The following is a 20243-nucleotide window of genomic DNA, read 5'->3' as shown; positions in this document are numbered from 1 at the left end:
GATGTTCCCTTGTTCACAAAGGTGTGAGAAATGGGTAATCTCATGATATTGAAAGTATCAGAAAATCCAAAGGGACTCAAGAACAGAGAAACAGGACATTATTTAAAAAAAAAAAAAAAAAAAAAAAAAAGAGAGAGACTGGCTGGAGCTAGCTGCAACTAAAAGAAAATTGTAAAGTTTCCAGTAGTATGAGAAAACCTGGAGATCAGAGAAGCACAATGCTCCAGGGCATTTGGAAAAGAAAAGGATAACTGCTGTTTTAAATTAAACCCTTTTTTTATGCTGAGCACAAAAAAGAGAAAAACAATTAACACACTTGTCCCAGCCATTCATCCATGGCTGGTACCTCCTTGGATAGGCAGGGAAACGGGATGCAAACTCTGGCACAATGGCGGGTACCTGTCGTACAGCTACTCCTCAAAATGAGCCTAGAGCAGCACTGAGAAAGATTATAAAAAAGCCTGAAACCTATGGCATGGAGCAGTTATAAAAAATATAGTAAAGAGGAAGCAAAATTAATTTTTTATCTAAAAGTCACCGATTTAAGCAAAAGCTACATGTACAAGTCAGCGACATGAAAAACTGGTTGACTCAGTCACAAACTTCAGTGATGTCCAGGCACATCCAAGAGTGAAACTGTGATGCCATAGTGGAAGCCAGTGGAAGGTTTAAAGGTAAAAGCCAGGACCTCTCACACATACAGAGCCCAGCAAACCAGACAACACCTGGTTTTAAGTTACTTCTGTATTCCAGCCTCCTGAAAAACCCTGTCAAGTGAAAAATAATAGCTTCTAATGCAAAGTAATAGTTTCAAAATAAAAGTTACAAAGTCCACACACAGATGCAGAAGGCAATTAAAGTCTTATACATGCCTACACAATCATTACAATATACATTTTCATGATATTCTGAAAAAGCTGTTGCGAAAAATATTTACATTCCAAAAATAAAATAGATAAATAAAGATTCCGATTTCAATACTGGTTATTTTAGAATCACAGCTGTATCACAACTAGTGGTTTTTAAAGATTGCATGGAACTTAGCAGAGGGGAATTATAAATTATTATTGCTTACTAAAAGGGGATGACCTTTTATAAATATTCTACACAAAATAAAGGCACAAGAGGGGGATTCATATGCATAGAACAAAACAGGTCATGTCTACTCTCTAACTTTTTCAAAATGTTCCCCCTCAAAATGTTTTGTCTATTAAACTTTGACCTGCAAAATAAAAACCTCCCCACATAAGTGACAGCTGTCTGCAACACTTAAATCTGGCAGTTTTGGATGTGTTCTAATTACTTGTACTTATCATCAGGTTCAAACAATGGTGGCGGGGGGGGTTTTGGTTTTATTTTAACTCTATCCCAGCTAGAGCTAACCCTAACTATATGCCTTATATAAGCGTATGTTTCTAGACTTACAAAATAAACCAGCTGAAAGAAATCTTTCAATTCTTTCAAGCTCTGTCTCAAGTACTAAATTTCTTAAATTTTCATATGGTTGAGACTTTATTTTTCAAATTATATTTATTTGTACCTGTTCATATTCTTCAACATTGTCACCTGCTGAAACAGAAACATGTTGTCATATTATTTGTCTGGAAAACAACAAGTAAATAAAGTCTGTAATACCCAACAGTGACAGCAGAAAGTAACTACAGTAAAAGGAAAGTGAGGATCTTCAATTTTGCTGCAGACTGCAGGACTGCACACAAGTAACTGTGACTGAGCTAACTTGTGAAGTTATCATAACTTGATTGTGTATGCCAATATAAGCCCAACAGGGGCAAAGTTAATACTCCTGTTGTGCCTCTTTATAATAAAAGGCTCTAAAATGCCTTCACCTCTAACTAATGGGGGGGGGGGGGGACAAAAACACATTCAAGGGAATGGACAGGTCAGTATTTGCTTCCAGGTGAGGACACTGAGGAATACAGAGGTTAAATAAGCAATGAAGTTGGTCAAAACAAGAGCTAGGTGGGTAACCAGCACCCCCATTCCCAGATACATGGCCATCGTTCTCCAGCACCTTCCATTCTCCAGTACCCCCCTCTATGACAGACACTTCTGTGGCAGGCAGTGAATGCTTGTGCATGAACATGAGCCACTAAGAAAACTGAAGGGTATTTAAAAACATTATTTTGCCTAGATACATAAAGATGCAGGGCACGTAATAAGAAACATAGAGCATCAGCATTTTTAAAAATAGTAATAACAACCAGGAAAAACTTTCTGTGCTTCTTTCATATGACCTCCTGAAGCATATTACAATTAACTGCAGTCTCTAGATCAAATTGTTTCAGAAACTATTACTACAAGATAGCAGGCAGGAAAGTGAAAGAGCAAGACAAATGCTTTTATTTATGCAAAACTCTCTCTATAGGATCCATTTTGTTATAAATCTAACTAGACTGAAATAGCACTGACAAGTCATTTATAATGGCTCAGATTGACTATGTCCTAAAAGAAATGAACTAAGAAATATGCAGCACGCAAGCCTGCATCATAAAACTGACAATAAAGATGGGGAAAAACAGGTAACCACATCAGCATCTAAACAGTAAAGTGATGGCATTTTAGTTATTTACAACAAATGCAGTACTGAAAGTGGACTGCTATTCTCCACATTTCTTTTACTTGCCTGATTACCATTGACTACACCCCTCAAACCACCTCTTCATATCTTACAAGGAGAAGCTTTTCTCTGGGGTACTTTGAGACTGCAGGACGTTACAGGGCATCAATGCAAGCTGACCACGATAATCAGGAAGGGCAATCAGTTCAATTTCACTTCAAATCTCCTTTCATTACCCGACTTAGAACTCGCTCCCAGTTTTCCAAAGCCTTGCTGGGACTATTCATTTATACCATGGGTTTTATCCTCACTGCCTACCACATTATACAACTGCCAGCATACTGTACAGACATATTTTGGGTCACCACAGTTAAAGGCTGGACAGCTTACTTTTCATTGAGCAGTGCAAATGATGACAAAAGTGTATCTTTTGTTTAAAAGCAATTCCTTTTGTATTATTTTCTTCCTCTGTTCACTCCCCAAATTAATCTTTCTTACAAAGTTTCACAGCGATGAGAGATGGCCGGCTGCCTATTCTCCTTCCAGAGGGACGTCCATGCTTTTCAAAGCTGAACATGAGGAAGGGAAATTCAGTGCTGGATTAAGTTTGGAAGAAAACCAAAAAAAAAAAAAAAAAAAAACAAAAAAAAAAACACCACCAAAAAACCCCCATGAACAATGGGAATTTTTATTGTTCTCATATCTTTCTCCAACTAACTGTCTCATGGCAGACCATTCTCCTCTTGAAAAAGCTTCATGCTACTCACTCACAATACCCCCATTTATCTGCTTTTCCTATTGGAAAAGGTATTTTTTGGGAAAGCTGGTGTTTTTTGTGAGGACATCAGTATGCCATACAACTCGTCAACTTACACTATCTGTAGCACTTGAATTTGTAGCTATTCCCACCATCAGAAAGACTCCTTTTAAAGACTTAAAGATTATTAAAAGCCTTCACTGAAAAAGAGTAACCCCAAATTATCTAAATAACCTCAGACAGGCATTTGGAAGTACTGAAAATCTGTCCCTTCCTGACATAAAACCCAACAAAAGCCACCAAACACGTCACAGTATTTCACTCACACCACCACAAAACACCGTAAAAGGCAGCAGCCCTGTTTTTCCACTCGGGACTCAGTGAACACATCCTCTCTTGGCAGACTAGTAAACCAGTTTATAAAAGGGTCTCCTTTTGCTTCTTTAAGTAAACAGGCATTTTATGACCATCACACTTGTCACTTATAGCCCATGCAGGGCTGACAAGAACAGGTCTCCAGTGGCCCATGACCACTCCCAGCCCATTTCCTCGTGCACACACTTCACTGCCAGGCACCAGCAACACCCCAGTGTCATCCTCCTCATCCTAAGCTTGGGAATTTACTTGTTGGTATTTCCCATTTCTTGCTTTTACAGAAATGCCAGCAAAAAAAAGAAGTTTTCAACAATAAATTTCTGCTTCATTTAGCTGACACTAGGGAGCACAAGAGTGGGAATGGTCAAGATTGCATTCTGCATCTACAGTCATTCTACCGGGCTGAAGAATGTAACTTTGTAACACAATTAACATTACTTTTACATCAACTTCCCCTACCATGTACCAGGAGTTCACCCATTTCAATGCCTGAATTTAGCTGAAAGATGAAAACAAGCTTTATGCCTCTCTGTCTTCCAAATGCAATCCAGTTCTTTCCTATCCACTGCACTGGAAAGGCAGTTGAGCAGCAGACTGATAATGCAGTCAGTTGGGGAAAATTCCAAGCTCAGAAATACAAATGCTAGATTTTGAACTTATGAGTTCACAAAATATGTGGATGCACATTGTGGAAGGATCTTCTGCCATACCAGCCTCCCACTACAGAAACAGGATCCTGCTGCATATTTCTCTGAGTTGCAGCAATAGGGTTATAGGGGCTAATTATTTTCATGCCTTTATTTGCAAGGATTAAGATTAGAGAATTAAGTCAATAAAAATGAGAGTCAGTCAACTGAAACCTAGGCTATGTGAAAAAAATAGTCCCTCTCACTGCATTCCAAGTCTGTGGTACTACAGACATTTACACCCATACTTTTAAAAATCACAAATCATCTCCTTGGCAAACAATTGAATTCAAGAATTAAATTACCACCAAGGACATTGAAAAAGCATAGGCACTGTTATTTGTGGAATAAACAGCCTGTTAAGATGACATCCTTCTCAAACATGGAATGACTCCACACAACAGAATTTTGTGTTTAAATGGTAAGAGATTTCTTCAATTCATGCTACTTGAGAGACAACAGAGCTGACTGCCCACCAGTCCAGAAATTAACCCATTAAAAGAAACAAAAGATCAGTTCATAACTACTATACATCATCTGTTCAGACTGCTGCCATCATTTCTTTATTAGGTTTCATTTCAGACTGTTACTTTCACAATAAACTGACGGAGTACAGCGAGCAATTAGTGAACTAGGCTCTAATGGCAATCAGATTACTGAAAAACAAATAAGTGAATTAAATCCATAATTGGCAGCTGAATACAGGCAATTCTCCTGCTCTATCTCAGCAAAAAGAAAAAAAAAGAAACAAAATACAGGAGAAAATAGATTTCAGCTTTCAGATGATGGCAGCAAACCATGTTTCTTCAAACAGAACAGTGAGAAATCTCAGTCAACAGTTCCTTTACTTCTGTCTTTAGAAGGAGCTACTATATATGTATTTCATAAAAATATATATGGATTATGTGTTTAGTAGAGGTCCCCAAATGTGGGCAGCTAGTTGTCTCAGTTGGTAACATTCTTTACAATCAATCAGTTTCCCCCAGTTTTGACCAAGATCTGTTGCCATGCCATCCTGATAATCAGAGATGAAAGAATATATAACCTTCAGCTTTTGGTGCAGTTTCCAAGCTTATTCAACAAGTGTACAGACATGAAATACAAAATAATTCTCCATATGTAAGAACTCCAGTCATTTTCCCCTCTTTTCATTGTACAACCCAGTAACACAGTGAACTGCATCCAACATAACGTTTTAGGTGCTATGGTGCTCAAACATAAGAGAGAAGTCCATCTGAAAGGTCAGAGAGCCAACACGTAAATCTTTGACAACACATTTGTCAAAGGTATTTCGTTTGGGTCATTTACATTACACTTTATTTTCTAGGCAACTGACAAAAATTTATTGAAAATACTGCTAGTCCCAGAAAACCAAAATAATCTAAATAAATAGATGGAGAGTACAGGACACAACATTTTCCAGGAGCACCAACCATACACACAATTCTATGGAGCTTACTGAATTTGGATGGAGGCCCCAAAGAGACCCAGATACACCAATATGAGCTGCATACATGAAGTTCAAAAGCACAGGATCTTGTGGATTTCACCACAAAACTTTTTGTTTCACAGATGCAATCAGACCTATTGGCACTTCCTCCTTAAGAGATACCAAAACAAAGTCCAAGAGATCTGGGAACTGGCATATTCTGAATAATGAGCATGCCTTATGTAATGTTTACTATAAACTGACTGTCCAAAAATCTACCAAGATAGGCTATTTTTAAAATTGCAGTACTATATGACAATTAAATCAAAGGTTTCAACTCTCTCAAACAGGGGCAGGTAACTGACATAGAAAAAGGCAAAAAAAAAAAAAGCTGGAAAATGTGAGCAAATGATGAAAACCCAAGAAAAGCCAGAAGGGCCAGTTTAACAAAGTGAAGTTTGCATAAAGGGCACAACTTAGAAAAAAGCAAAAGCTCAGTATGAAGAATGGCCAGACAATATATGGAGTAGAACAGAGACAACTGATGCAAGTGTCAAAACAGCCAAAAAAGAGGCAGAGACATCCACGCCAATGACTGCTTGAAATATGCGTATTAAGAAGCAGAACAAGAACAGAGTTTATATTGGGACTGCGGTGAATTCCTCCAGTATTTATCTTCCTGCACTTTCAGCAAGCTACAAATCAGGGCTATGGACCGATTGTTAGGAAAAATCCCTTGTTTATGTTACACGTAAGAATGTAGTAAATCTCCTAACTTCAGTAAGCTCCACTTCACATACAGAGCTTTGACAAAATAATATAACATTAGCTCCCCTCCATATTTTATATTTTCTCTGCTGAGGTTGCAAAGTTACTTGAAATTATCTCAGTTTTTCCAATTTTATAATACAATATTACCTCAAGTTACTGGTCCCAAAATAAACTATCTTAGGTCAAGAACACAGCCCCTGAATTCCTTTTATTAAAATCATCTGTCTGGCAGTGAATAGACATTGAAATTGCTTGTACATGCAGCTGATGTTCTGAGGACCACTGGTATGTTACAATATCATATGCCAGCCTCATTCCAACTACTGAGTATAGGTAATAAATGACAGATTCCAGGAGAACATTCAACTATGCACCAGAAATACGTGGGTCACTTATGCTCCTCTTTTGTTGTGATCTCAGTCAATGCAAACCTAACAAACACATTCCCATGCCACAGAATTTTCTCATAATACACCACTAAATTGCTCCGTCTGCTGTCATTTTATAGGCAAGTCAAAGACTCAGGGGTTACTGGAGCTGCTCTCAAAGTCCTGAAACAACTAGAACTGATTTCATTTTTCCATATATTGAAATTGTGCTGTTTAATCAATAAAAATTTTGTTAAGAAGTGCCAATATTTTACTGTCACATTTTCTGACATGCTCTTCTATTGATGCAGTTCTATTACAGATGGTTTTGACATGCCTGACAACATTAATAAAGACGTGACACGAGTGTATGTTACCAAACAAACACAAACAGGAACGGGTGCCAAAAGAATCTACATTTCGACACTCGTTGCCTGGACACTGAGCATATCTGTAGCGCAGGAAATAGTTAGCAGCAGTTCTCTGAACAGCCAGCTCTCTAAGAAATTATTTGTAGAGGAAAAATTGTAATTAGCCTTCGTGAGTACGAATTATGTTCTCTGTTCTACTTCCTGAAAAAAAAACCTAAGGAGTAACAAACACATCAAAGAAATACGTGGGCTTTGAAAGAGGTAGGTGCTTGCCGCATCTTCCTCCCGCATTGCGGAAACCATCACGACAAAAGAACGAGTGGACAGGGTGTCTGTGGAACCACAGCCCCACGACCACGCCGACAGGATTATGAGCAGCAGAACTACAGGCAGCTAAAATGCTGCATCAAGACCTGTGTCTCAATTTGCTCTTTCCTGCCAATCCTTCTCCATTAATAGAAAGCCCCTTACGGAAAGGTGGGGATTTAAGTCATCACAGGGCACATTACGCTATTCCAGTAAATACTTGACTAACTTATGAGGTACTGCCATGCCAAGAGAAGAGCAACCAAGGATAGAAACCAATTCAGTCTCACAGAACTGGCTACATACCAGAATCCAGGATCTTGCATGTCTCCCCAAGACTCACCCATCAGCCTCTTACACTGACATCAAGTCAGGCTAAGAAGTCCCATGTTAGCCCCACGCTGCTGTGGAGATGCCCTCAGACCTTGGCAACAATTTTGTTATCTTCCTTTCTCTCCTGCCAGATAGGTGGCAGAGAGGAGCAATTCTGCAACAGCAAAAATCAGAAGACGTGGATCATTTACAAGCCCTGTAACCTCAGATTTGGTGAGACTAGGTGTGATTGCAGAGCAGTAGTCATTTTGTCCTGATCCTCCATGCAAACACAGGCATCACTACACATGCGTAAGGGATTTTTTTTTTTTTAATCAGAAAAAAAATGATACTGAAAAGAGGCTACACATCTATATATTTTTTCTGCATTATTCAAAATCTACTTAATCTTCAGGGAATATCTCCTGAAAGTCCTACTTCCCTTTGCTGTCCTCCTACTTCTGATGCCCCTTAACCTGATTTCACATCACAAGTAGTACTACTGGCACTAATCCTCCACTACACCCTGACCCCACTGCCACCGATTTTAAGAGGGCTACTTTAAGAAGCAGGTCATTCAAGGACTTCTCTCAAATGCAGTCATTTTCAACAGTGTGTAGATTAAACAAAAGTTGCATTATCCCTCAGTAATAATTCATTGTCTTCCACCTCTAACAGGATTCTTATGCTGCTTGCCACAGTTCTTGTCACTAGAGTTCACTCCGTTTTGCTGCTCAGCTGCAGAACAGACTGCTACACTGTAATGGAAAAGCATATTGAGACACAAAGCTGGTAAATACATTATGTTTTCCAACTTATGCTCATTTTTGATGAGTTAAAGCTTCCCCAAAAATCCTACCTGGATCAAACAGTTTTGTTAGCGTTTCCTGATGCTAACAGTAGTACATGTTATGAAATACAGCACTTAAGATGCCCTAAGTCACTCTTTAGGCTTTCCTTTTAGATCAATGTTCAGAATATCCCTTTTTTTTCGTTTTGTAGAAGCTCTGAATTTCTCCTAAAGGAACAAAACCTGAAAGCATGAGTGTCACACCTTCTCACTTCAGATTTCATGGTTTACAAAGTACATAAATTATAAAGCTATCAGATGTTTCCCAGGCTTACATTAAAATCTGTAGTGAGCCTTTAGAGTGGACCAATTTATTTGATGTGCTTCTCTTGAAGTTTTTATGACACCATAAACATTTCTGACTCCACGACAAATACTTTATAACGCATTAAGCAGCCTCATTTAAACTGTTCTAAATGTTATGCCAATGGCAAGGTATTTAGAAATGGAACAGTCACTTCAAAATGGAAAAACCTCAAGGTATAGTTTGAACCACCACAATTTATGATTTACCTTCATGCACTTCAAATAAAGTTCAATGGCACAAACAGCCAAAAAGCATGAAGTAGGCATATTCTTCACAAGAACTTCATGCTGTATCTATTTCACATGAGACCATCAACACCACTGAAGTTTGCTCCCCAGTAAAACTTCCCCTTCAATCAAATATACAGTTGAATACTTCACGTTAATTAATAATAATTTAATTGTATTTATAAAATGCTTCTAATTACTGCAGTTTATCTTCATCAGCTTCATTCTACTGAGAAGCCCTGCCATCCCTCTTTCCGCAGGAACTAATTGTGATAACTTTCTTCACAGTAAAAAAAGCATTACACCACGAGAAGCTCTGCAGGTCACCAAACCCAAGATGTGCGCACTCCCTGTGAAGAAAAGCAGCACAATCTGACTCTGGTATTTAATGATGAAAACTTCCAAAATGCTTTCTGTATTGAAGGCACAGGAAGACTTCAGCTCATGAGGCAATAAAAATACAAATACTGCAGGAGGATTAATTACTGACAAAATTATTAGCTGTTTAGGCATGCTTTTGATGACAGAGTTCAAATCCTAGAACATAAAACTGGATCTGATGATTTTATGAATCCAGTAAAAATCACTGCTGCATGGCTGTAAAAACTGGGATAAACAGAAGCTTGAAAGTCAATGATTTGTATATATTTGATTTTTATGTTTTAGCATAGATTGCGAACAGAAGACAAAACCTTTGAGAAATTAAAAACCAGAGCATTTACTTGTGAGGGAGGGGGTGTGGGAGTATTTTCTGGGGTTTTTCTTAATCGCTATTTTTTCGTCACACCATCCTGCTGACCATTTAAGCTTTCCTTTGAGTTGAAGGCATCCAATTTTGGAAAAAGACAGTTTTATCAGTTGGAAGTCGTTACTAAGCTTCTAGAATTTTAACACAGGTGCTGTATAAACAGCTCATAAATAAATCATGGTATTGTCCAAGACTAAATTATGAATATAGCAAAAAGCATTAAATTACACAAACACTTTTATAGGACTTTGCTTTCTCATGGTACTACTCTTTGTTATCTGTGACTCTTGGCCTTAGAAGATCAAGATCAGACATCTGATTTGTGTCCCAATTTCCCTGTGAAAATTTTCTTCCACTTATAAAAATGCACTTCTCACCTTACATACTTCAGCATATGCTATGTGAATGTCTGTCCCAAAAACAGCCTTACATGGTTACTGCCTCCCTACACTGCCAGTAACTAGAAAGTACTCTAAACCCCCTGCTTCATAAAGTCATTGGATACCCAAATCATAAATTTCAAATTCCCAGCTGTCACTGCCTAACTATGCCTTCTGCATTTCAGCTTAGTCATGATATATGACATTATCACTCTCACACTTCGTATCTTCCTTCAGCACTAACCAAACAACCAATTTAGTATTTCTTTTGACCATGTTTACCAAAGCTGTAATTAGTTCATCCATCTAAACAGTCATAATGAACTCACTCCTGTAAAAAGCAATTTTGTTTACTCCTTGTTTATGTATTTCTCTCTGTATTTAGTCTGCTTTTTCCTCTCATTAACAGCGAATTTACATGTAATAGCCAGGGAAAAAAGGACAAAAAAAAGCGATGTATCATTTCATATAACAGCTCATTATCTATGTAGGACTCTAGAATAAAGATTTCAGTATAAGGATCCCACCATGTGACTAAAAAATTGTCCACCTGAATGAAAGGAGACCTTTTCCGCAACCACTTTTTCCAAGGAACCAAAAAGAAGTGTACTGATGGTGGATTACCTGAAAGCCAGAAAACTACAACAGTGAAAAAGGAAGAAGTAAATACCAGCAACATTATGACCAGGCAGAAGAGGGCAGCTGTGGCAGGACATTATGGAAGTGTTTGCTTGGGGCATTTTCCCTAAAGCTGACAGAGAGCTCCAGTGCCCCTCCCCTGGAATTAATCCAATTCATATCTTTGGACTGCCTATGTCACACAGTAAGTGTTAATACAGATTACATATGTGCTCTCATAAACTACGATGAGCTAAGGAAAAACATAAATGCATACAGGGAGCACTCTTACATAGGATCATTGGCAATGCATCATCCAGCTTGCCTACTGTAAAACCACCATATGAGAAAACATGAAGTCTAGAACTAGAGTTACTTCAAACATCTAAGCAGCTATAAAGTCCTACAACTAAGCAGTCTGGACCTTCAGTGACAAATGAGGACTTACTTGGCAAGAACCCATCATAGATGTTATTTACTAAAAAAATACAATTTTAATTAAAATGGAAAGTACTGCAGTTTTATAGTGTAATGTCTTTTTTATTTCTCTAATAAACTCTGTGTGTGTGTACACCAGCATACTCATGCAAGCCATAGTGGCTGCTATTCTGATTTGGGCTTAAGCCTCCTTCTTAAGAAAGACCCCAAGAAAAACTTATCCTGCCCACAAACAGTAAGCAGTATGTCTACATTAATTTACAGGCAGGTTTAATTTATTTAAAAAAACCCCACAACAAAAAACCCCCAGATACGAGTCATTATTTGCACTCGTTCTGAAGTTAATTCCTTGCTAGAAGGGCTTACCATTACATCACTATGTAAAAATAACTTTGATAGTTACAAACAAACACATAAATTTATTTACATCTACATGTTTCTGAAAGTGAGCATTTCATGTGTCAAACACCAGCAATCAATCAGGGAGACTTAGCATCCAGGGGTGACACAGTTATAAGCCTGGAGACCAGAATAGGTCTCACTTGGTGACTGTCAAAAACTAGATGCATGACCTCACAGGGTTTGCATAACTTATCTGCAATTCAATTCACCCAGCCTTAACTGGGGAAAAATCTAACTTACCTGGATTGCAGTTTGTCATCAAAATAGAATGTGTCCTAGAAATGCATGTTACCACACAGATACACAGACATTCATACACAGTATTTTAAATCTTCAGAATCAAGTGCTCTCCATTGGAACATACAGAGTCTTTGTCACGCATTACTTGTTTGATGAATGTTTCAATCTTCTAGAAGAAAAAGGGACCCATTTGCTTGACTTACTACCTGCTAAGAACATGAATACAGAACTTCAAATCTAATAAATGAATAAGCAGGGGACAAATGGATTTTGCAAGTTTATTGCATGGTAGTTACATTACTTCTCAACCGGCCAATCTTCAATGAAATTTTTGAAGAGATTACGTAACATGAATAGCATTTCCTTTAAATAATCATGTACCTTACAAACGGTCTTTAAAATTTATCAAGGAAATTAAGCTGGGAGCACTCACTAGACCAAGTCGCTCATTTGTGAGTAGTCCCTATAAACAAGGATCTGCCAGTCTAATTCCCCTACTCTGAAATTAACACCATCGAAACTGGTAACACCATTCAATGCAAGTTACAGATATGTATGTCATAAGCAGAGAGCTGTTATCATCAGCTGGTATAAGTCTACACGGTTCTTAAGACCCATGAAACTACATCAATTTACAACTGCTGAAAATTTGTCCCTGTGTCTGTCTTAGGCACTGATAAAACCATGGAGCCAATTTTGAAGCTCTCACTGACTGCACTGAGACCAATGCCTACAGGAGGCAAGACAGACTGTAAGTAAACCATCCTAGAATTAGTACACTTCTCTTCCCCCCTACTCATTCCAAGTTTAAAGTTAGTTATTCAAAATCATAACCTGGGAGAAAGTCAAGAGCGCAGTGGATTTTAATAAAACTTCTTAGGTTTCTTTTATGTACTCCCAGAAATTCTGTTTAATAACAGTGATTTATCAGGCCAAGTCCAGTTACTGTAATCATGCAAATAACCCCAGTAAAGCCCACAGGAAAAGCAACACCATCAGGAAAACATGATTTGGCCCACAGTTTTACTCCAACAGGATGAAGTTGCAAAGTTACTTTTGCACTGTTTTCTCCCTCTCTAAGAACTATAAATACACCTGTGTTAAAAATCTCTTTGCATTTCCTCATCAACCTTATGTAATTTTTCCTTCACGGGTACGATGTGGTGCAACACTCGTCTGAGCAATCCTCACTTGCACACTTAGCCCTGGGGCAGTCAAAAGGACTAGCACACAGCAGAAAAACAACTGCTCAAAAAAGGATTTTGCAGGAGGGGTACTCAGCTGTTTCTTAGACCACCATCCTGTAAAACTGCAGACGACAGAGAGAAAATACAGTTGTTTTACAGAAGACTTCTTTAATCAAGGCGAGTTTCTCTACACAATTCTAAGTGCGTAGATTCTCACAAATAGCTAACAAACACATTTCTGACTACACTGAACTAAACAGGGCAGCTTTCAAAAGTATCTCCATGCATCTCACCAAGTGGCATCCACTGTAGTTATCGACAGGTATTTTCCTTTACACTTCCCAAGAGATTTACAGCCACTTGCATTCTGTGAGCGTTGCACGCAACAACGATTTTTAATATCAACTGAATTAACTTTTAATTGCAAGGAATAGAAACTCAAAACTCCTGCTTCAGGAGGCTACCAATAGGCATGTAAATAGAGTTAATAATAAAAATTGGTAATCACAAGAAAAAAATAAGTAATTTTTAGGATGGTCCTTAGCGCTACTCCACTATGAGATACTTTACTATTAAAAAAAAAAAAACTAAAATGGCATATTCTTCAACTTAAGCATGCCCACACAGAATCGGATTTACCAACAGCACAAAATAATCTGTCTAGCTTGCTTCATGCAACTTTTGAAAAGAACATTTTAAAAAAAAAAATCATCCTAGACACCACAAAACTCTTCAACTTAAAATCAGTTAATCAATCACCTTTCTGCACAGCTGCATTTTCTTTCATTAATGCAATAGAAATATTTGAGGGATTTCCGTTTTTACCTTTGCATTTTTCCTTTTCCAGTATCCATAACCAATCATCACTCTGCTCTTCCATTATGCTTCGTATATTGCAGAGTGAGAAGCATCTTCATTAAATAGTATTAAAAATAGAACACACCCGATCTCCCCACCGGAGCATGCTCTGACAGTGCTGATACCACAGCTCTCAAGGTAACCATGCCCAGCTGGGAACTGAGAGGCAAAGTCAGTGCGAGATTAACAATTTGCAAGCCCAATTGTGCACATAAACTTGCCTCGATCCGTGACGAAGACTGCTAAAACAAAATCAGCGTGCAGTTAAATTATACGACTGAAAAGTTGCAGGTCAGTTTACAGTACGGTTTTGGTTTGTTTTGTTGGTTTTTCTACCCCCTCCCCATCACCCTCAGCTTCAATTGCTTTGTACTTGCCTAAAATACACATATGCCATTTAGAAGAATGCGCACCGGGCATGCATCTGGCTCAGCATTGCAATGGCAGAGAAGTCAAACAGGTGATGCACAGACGCTTGTGTCTCTCTCTAATGCTTTTGTTTCCCCTCCCGGCACATTTACAGCGATGTCACACGGCGGCAGGATGAGTTTTAAGCCAAACCGCACACACCTGGAAGCGCAGAGACACACCTAGCACGTAAAAATGCATCCGGAATCTGAGCGTGTTCCCCCCGCAGGCTGACACGGTAAATGAAGGCAAAATAAATAACAGCAATTAAACAAGGCTGCGCAATGGCTGCGCTGGATGAGCACGTCGGGGTTAGATTTACAAGCGATATCGTTCGAGACGCACAGACAAGTTAGCAGAATACACCAAGCGGAGTAACATGAACTGCTTTTTGTGAAAACAGGACACCTAACAATACGGCTGTAACTCCCGGACTGTGAGCCTCCTCCACTGCATGCAAACAGAGATGCTACGGAAGCATCAAGTAAATCTGTTGCACTCACATCGCCACCCTTAAGAACAATGCCAGTCCAAGCAGCCCAGGCTTGCCCTCCAGCAAACACGGCTTTGAAAGCGGATCCCGCGATGCTGTTCACAAATCAGCGAGTAAAAGTTGGAATTTTCTTAAGAGTTCGATCCATTTTAGCTAAAATGACGACTAGGCGGAGGGCGATCTCCCCCCGCAGACCCCCTCCCTGGCGCTCATCTCCCCCGCCCCAACCCGGTTCCCGGCCACCTCACCTCCGCGCCCGACCCCGACCCGCCTCTGCTCCCGCCAGCAGCGCCTCTGGCGATGACCGGCGGGCGGCCGAAACTTTGGGAAGCCGCCGCCCTCCGCGGGGCAGGCGGCCCCGCGACCGCGCCGAGACCCGCGGCGAGCCCTTCCCGCCCTACCTGGCTGTCACCACCGCTACGCTGCCGCTCCGCAGTCCCATGCGAGGCGCCCGCTCCAGCACCGATAGCATCCTGCCCCGCCGTACTACGAGCGATACCCTTTTTTCCTTTTCTTTTCCCTCCCCCTCTAGTAAAAACCACATCTTAGAGCCGGAATCCTGTAGCCGCTATTAATAATTGCCCATCGCACGCAATAAAGGCAAGTCCCGGTTGCATAGACAGCTCCTGTTTCCCTCTCTCTCCGCTCCACATGCTCCAGCCGCCCTGACCTCAAAAATTAAAAGATCACGGGGAGGGGTGGGGGGGATGGGGCGAATGACTCCAACGAAATGACAGAAAACACATGCTGGAAGAAAAAAAAAAAATAGACAAGAAAAAAAATCGCGACAACAAAGAACATCACGCCACACAAATGTCGACAGATTCTGCTTTGGTTTCCTTGGGTTTTGTTTTTGGTTTTTTTCGTTCTTTTTTTTTTTCCTTTTTTTTTTACCTTGCCTGAAAACGGGATCTGCCCCCAGCGTCTTGGCGGCTCGGGCTATTTTTGTTTGTTTGGTATTTTTGGTTGGCCGGTTTGTTTATTTTGCTGCGGATACGCTGCTGTTACAGTACAGTGACTGTCTTCCTGAAAGACATGGTCTCTTCCTCCGCCTCCGCCGCGGGAGGAGATCCGCCGCCGCGCCGCGGTGCTGGCCGGGCGCGGTGGCCGCGGCGGCACCGCCCGACCCGCCGGCCGCCTCCTGTCCCGGCCCGGTCCGCCGCTCCGCCCGCCTCTGCCTGTCCGCTCCCGGCGCCTGCCTGGATCCCCTTCTGGCTCGCTCCTCTCTCCCTGTCCTCCGTCCTTTATCTGCCGCGCTCCCGGGCTGTACTGTCTGTCTGCGAGTCTCTCCCTTTGCCTTTCTCTCTCTCCCCGCCCACGCAGCGTGGTGCGCCCCGGACCGCAGGCAGCGCCGCGCTCCGGCTCCGCCGCTCGCCGGCTCCGCGCTCGCTGCGCTCAGCGCCGCCGCTCCGGCTGCCGCTCCCCCGGCTGCCGCACAGGACCCGCTGGCCCCGGCGCCATTGCGCTGCGCGCCCTCACCCCACCCAACCCCGCGCAGGGCCCGGAGATGCCCGGCCGGGCCGGTGTCTGTCTGTGTGTGTGGGGTGGCTCTGTCTGTCTGTCTGTCTGTCTGTCTGTCCGTCCGTCCGTCCGTCCGCCCGCCCGTGTGCGTGTGGCTTCCCTCACGCCGGCCCCTCCAGTCACACTGTTTCCCCCCCCCCGCCCTCCCCCAAGCCCACCCCGTCAGCCCATCCGCAGCCAGGAGCAGAGACAAAGCACCCGAGCGGGGCTAATAAGGAGAAAGCTCGTTAATCCCCTCCGATTCCTTGTTATTTGCTCCCACCCACTCCTTGTCGCCCCCGACACACGCCCCCCAAGAAAAAGAGGGAAGGAAATGGGCCTTGACTCCAAAGGACATCTTTAGTGAAAGGTCTAGGGAGGGTGGTTTTAATTATTATTTTTGCTGGTGAAACCTGACAGCCTTTAGGCAGCCGAGCTGCTGAAAGGGGTAAAAAAAAAAAAAAAAAAAAAGAGTGCAGCAGATTTTGGGTGGTAGCAGATGAGCCACTAAAAATGGGGCACATGATCCCCTTCCCCCTCCCCTGCCCAGCATGTCTCTATCTAAGATCTGGCTTGATGATATTTCCCTCGGAGCCTTGCTGCACACCATCAAGGCAGAGGGAAACAGGCAATTCACCAGCACACGCGTTTCCGATACATAAAACCGCTGCTATGCATTTAAAACCCGGGCCTCGTTTTACCCAATTGAATACATCCAGGCATTCATTCTGCACCCAGCCGAGAAAAGGACATTTACCTCTTTGCTAGGTGGCTATTAATATGCAGTAAAATTATAGCTGTACAACGCCAAACGTAATTGCCATAGATCATTTAGAGCAGATCCAGCAATTCAGCTGCTGGAAATGCATGTCTGTGAATAACCATGCATCTGGTACAATGCCCTCTACTACAATAACCTGAAAGGAGACAGAAGAGTCTGGTACTAGCTGCAATTAGTAATCCTATGGATGAAAAATAAACAGTCAATAAGTACAAAGCAGCAAGGTCCTATGAAATATAGAGATCATTTCTGTCTGCAGTGATACAAATAATCCAACTCCCACAGACAGACAACTCTTATTTAAAATACACAGTTAAAAATGCACTCCTTTCATGATGTGCTTTCAGAAAGCCCTAGTTAGAGAAGACAGTTTGCCATGATTAATGAATGTAGTAGAACTCGTGTACCAGTAAATATGGACAAATATACAGACGGCCGGGGGAGAGTTGCGGGGAAATGTTTGCTTTAGTATGTATTATCTTTGCACCCCTGGAATACCTCTTTCCCCTCAGAAGCAAACACCTGCTTTTACTGCGGACTGCTGAATGGAATCAGACTGGAAGAATGCAGTGAGTGATGAACCACAACAGGGTGTGCATTAGCCGGCTCTTGGTGCATGCTTCAAGTGATCAGAGGCATTCAGCCAGGCACACCAAAACCTGTTCTGCTAATGCACCTCCTGATGTGGCTCCCTCCTAGGATGGTCGCGTGTGGCTCCATCTACTTTTAATTTCATTCTTTAACATAGTCCCACACTGTGCTACAGGTTCCATCTGAAAGCAAAAAGAGCAGCAGAGAGGCTATAAATGGCACTAGTGCGCTACACCTGGTGACAGGGCAAGGACCACTTCTTTGCTTTTAGCCATTTGATGTTTCAGCCATCTCAACAATGGACCAAAGTTAATTTTCCAAGCTGGTTATCAAAACTATTCTGAGCACGCAGTGAAATGGAGAGAACTTCACCTGGCTGCTGCCAATCATTCCTTCACTCCCAAGCAGGGTACCCAGAGAAGGGAGAGAATGCACACTGCACCAGGACATAAAAGCAGTACTCACTCATGCCTTCACTAAATTCCTTGCAACTCACCTCCAGAAGGGAACGGGATGAGAGTAGTGAATGTTTCAGAACCTTGCTCCAGTCACTAGACACAATGAAGATGTAAAACAGCCACGTGTCCACAGCTTATCTCCCACCGTTGAGATACTGCCGTGCCTTCAGAGTGGGAAGAGCCAAAACTATACGTCAGATCTGTAAGGAGATAAAAATTAATCCAAGCTGTAGTCTGGCAGTTCATTCCACCCTCTCCTATGTGGCTGGATGTGCCTGGAGCAAGTTACCAAATGCCAGAAGATGCCAGCTACAGCAACACCAATGGAAATAATCAGGGGAAAAAAAAATCCAACCAGTATCACTCCAGTATCATGTAATGTAGTTTTTCAACTCAGAAGGTTGAGCAGCATCAAACACAGCATGTGCAAATAAGTGAAATTGCCTTCCTTTGTTAAGAAGTCACCTCAGACCTTCTCAGTCAGATACTAATCTGACAGAATATGCAGCCTACATCCCTTTCGTGAGGACTTTTCTTTGTAGAAAGAAAAATCACAATCATTGCACAATCATAATATTGAAGAGGTGGCAAACCACAGTAATGACTTGCTGCTGCCTGTCCTGATTTGTAAAGATGGACAGGGATAACTATCCATTTAAGCTTCATGAAAGTCAGCAGAAGCTGTGTGTTTAAGCAGAAACAGAGCTTGATCAACTATTCAGACCTCTGACACTTTTTCTGTCTGTTACCTGGCCAAATTTCAAGGGTAATTGGGGGAAAAAAGAAAAGACACAAGACCTATTTCACCAAATACTTTCTTGAATAAAGCATGTAATTAATTAACCAGCAGCACATGTGGTTTAGAATTCTGGTATTGCCAAGTGCCCTTGTGCAATAGGACCACCATATAGAGGTGAAGCATATGTGAACTATATGTACACAAAATTCCTACAGACAACACCAAGTGCTTCAGCTCAAGGTATTTCCAAAGCATGACAACAGATTATATTACCTGTTCACTGCGAGCACACTTTCTAGCTATGATATCTCAATTTCACTTAGACATCAAGAAAACCTTACTGCACTCTCAAAACCCGGTATCAGACTGGAAGTATGAGATACAGACAAACATACAGAGTTTCTTGCAGTTCTGCAATCACAGATTCCTGGGACAGAAGGCATGTAGTGTTACTAAAGACATTAATAAAAGCATGCACAAGTGGTTGCACATTGCTGCTGCTTCTAGTCATTTCTCAGTGAAAAAAAACCCTAACACAAAGTCTGTTGTGTTTTGGAGCTATGGAATGATTCAGTTTGACGCACAACAATATGATAAGCTAACTTTTGATATATTTTATCATAATCTTATGTGAAAAAGATCAGTTTTAGGGGGTTTTATTTATTTTTAAACTTCATTCCATTTTTATGTCCTACACGTTACAAACAAATTAATCATGCATAATTTGCAGATGGACTTAAAAATACCGTGCTTATGTTTAAAATGGCACTTTACAATATGTAAATATAGCCAAATTGCTCCCATTTTAAATACTTCTCAGGAAGAGCTGAAATATTTTTGCAGCTACAATATCTCAAGTAAAGGAAAATTACCCAAGCAATTTGTGTAAAGCATGTCCTGGTATCTCAGATTTGACAAAATAAAAATGAAGCTTTATGCTCTTTCCAATGAACTCAGTAAGAATTTTGCAATGGATTTCATTAGGATTAAGATCAGGTACTGAAATCTCAGATTCTTTCTTTGGAGAAAGATCAATGAACAACCCTTTAAAAATATAATCTGTTG

The 20243-nt window shown here is 41.0% G+C and overlaps 1 protein-coding gene across 37 annotated transcripts in view; it reads right to left on the bottom strand.

Annotated features, from left to right (window-relative positions):
- Nucleotides 1-18639, bottom strand: part of ARPP21 (cAMP regulated phosphoprotein 21) — a 142498-nt gene extending 123859 nt beyond the window's left edge. For 8 of the 37 annotated variants that reach the window (XM_042043943.1, XM_042043935.1, XM_042043965.1 and 5 more), the window contains exon 1: nt 16004-16164. The gene's annotated coding sequence lies outside the window, so the exon portion shown is untranslated. Of the gene's footprint in view, nt 1-14175; nt 14322-15119; nt 15202-15357; nt 15376-15510; nt 15595-16003; nt 16168-18477 lie in introns of those variants that run through there. The other 29 variants (XM_042043952.1, XM_042043945.1, XM_042043955.1 and 26 more) reach the window with 16 other exon arrangements.
- Nucleotides 18640-20243: the final 1604 nt, after the last annotated feature.

Source organism: Corvus kubaryi, unplaced genomic scaffold (genome assembly GCF_017639235.1).
Source record: "Corvus kubaryi isolate FWS band 111438036 unplaced genomic scaffold, C.kubaryi_AGA036_p1.0 37398, whole genome shotgun sequence".
NCBI lineage: Eukaryota > Metazoa > Chordata > Aves > Passeriformes > Corvidae > Corvus > Corvus kubaryi.
This window is presented reverse-complemented; position numbering and strand designations above follow the sequence as displayed.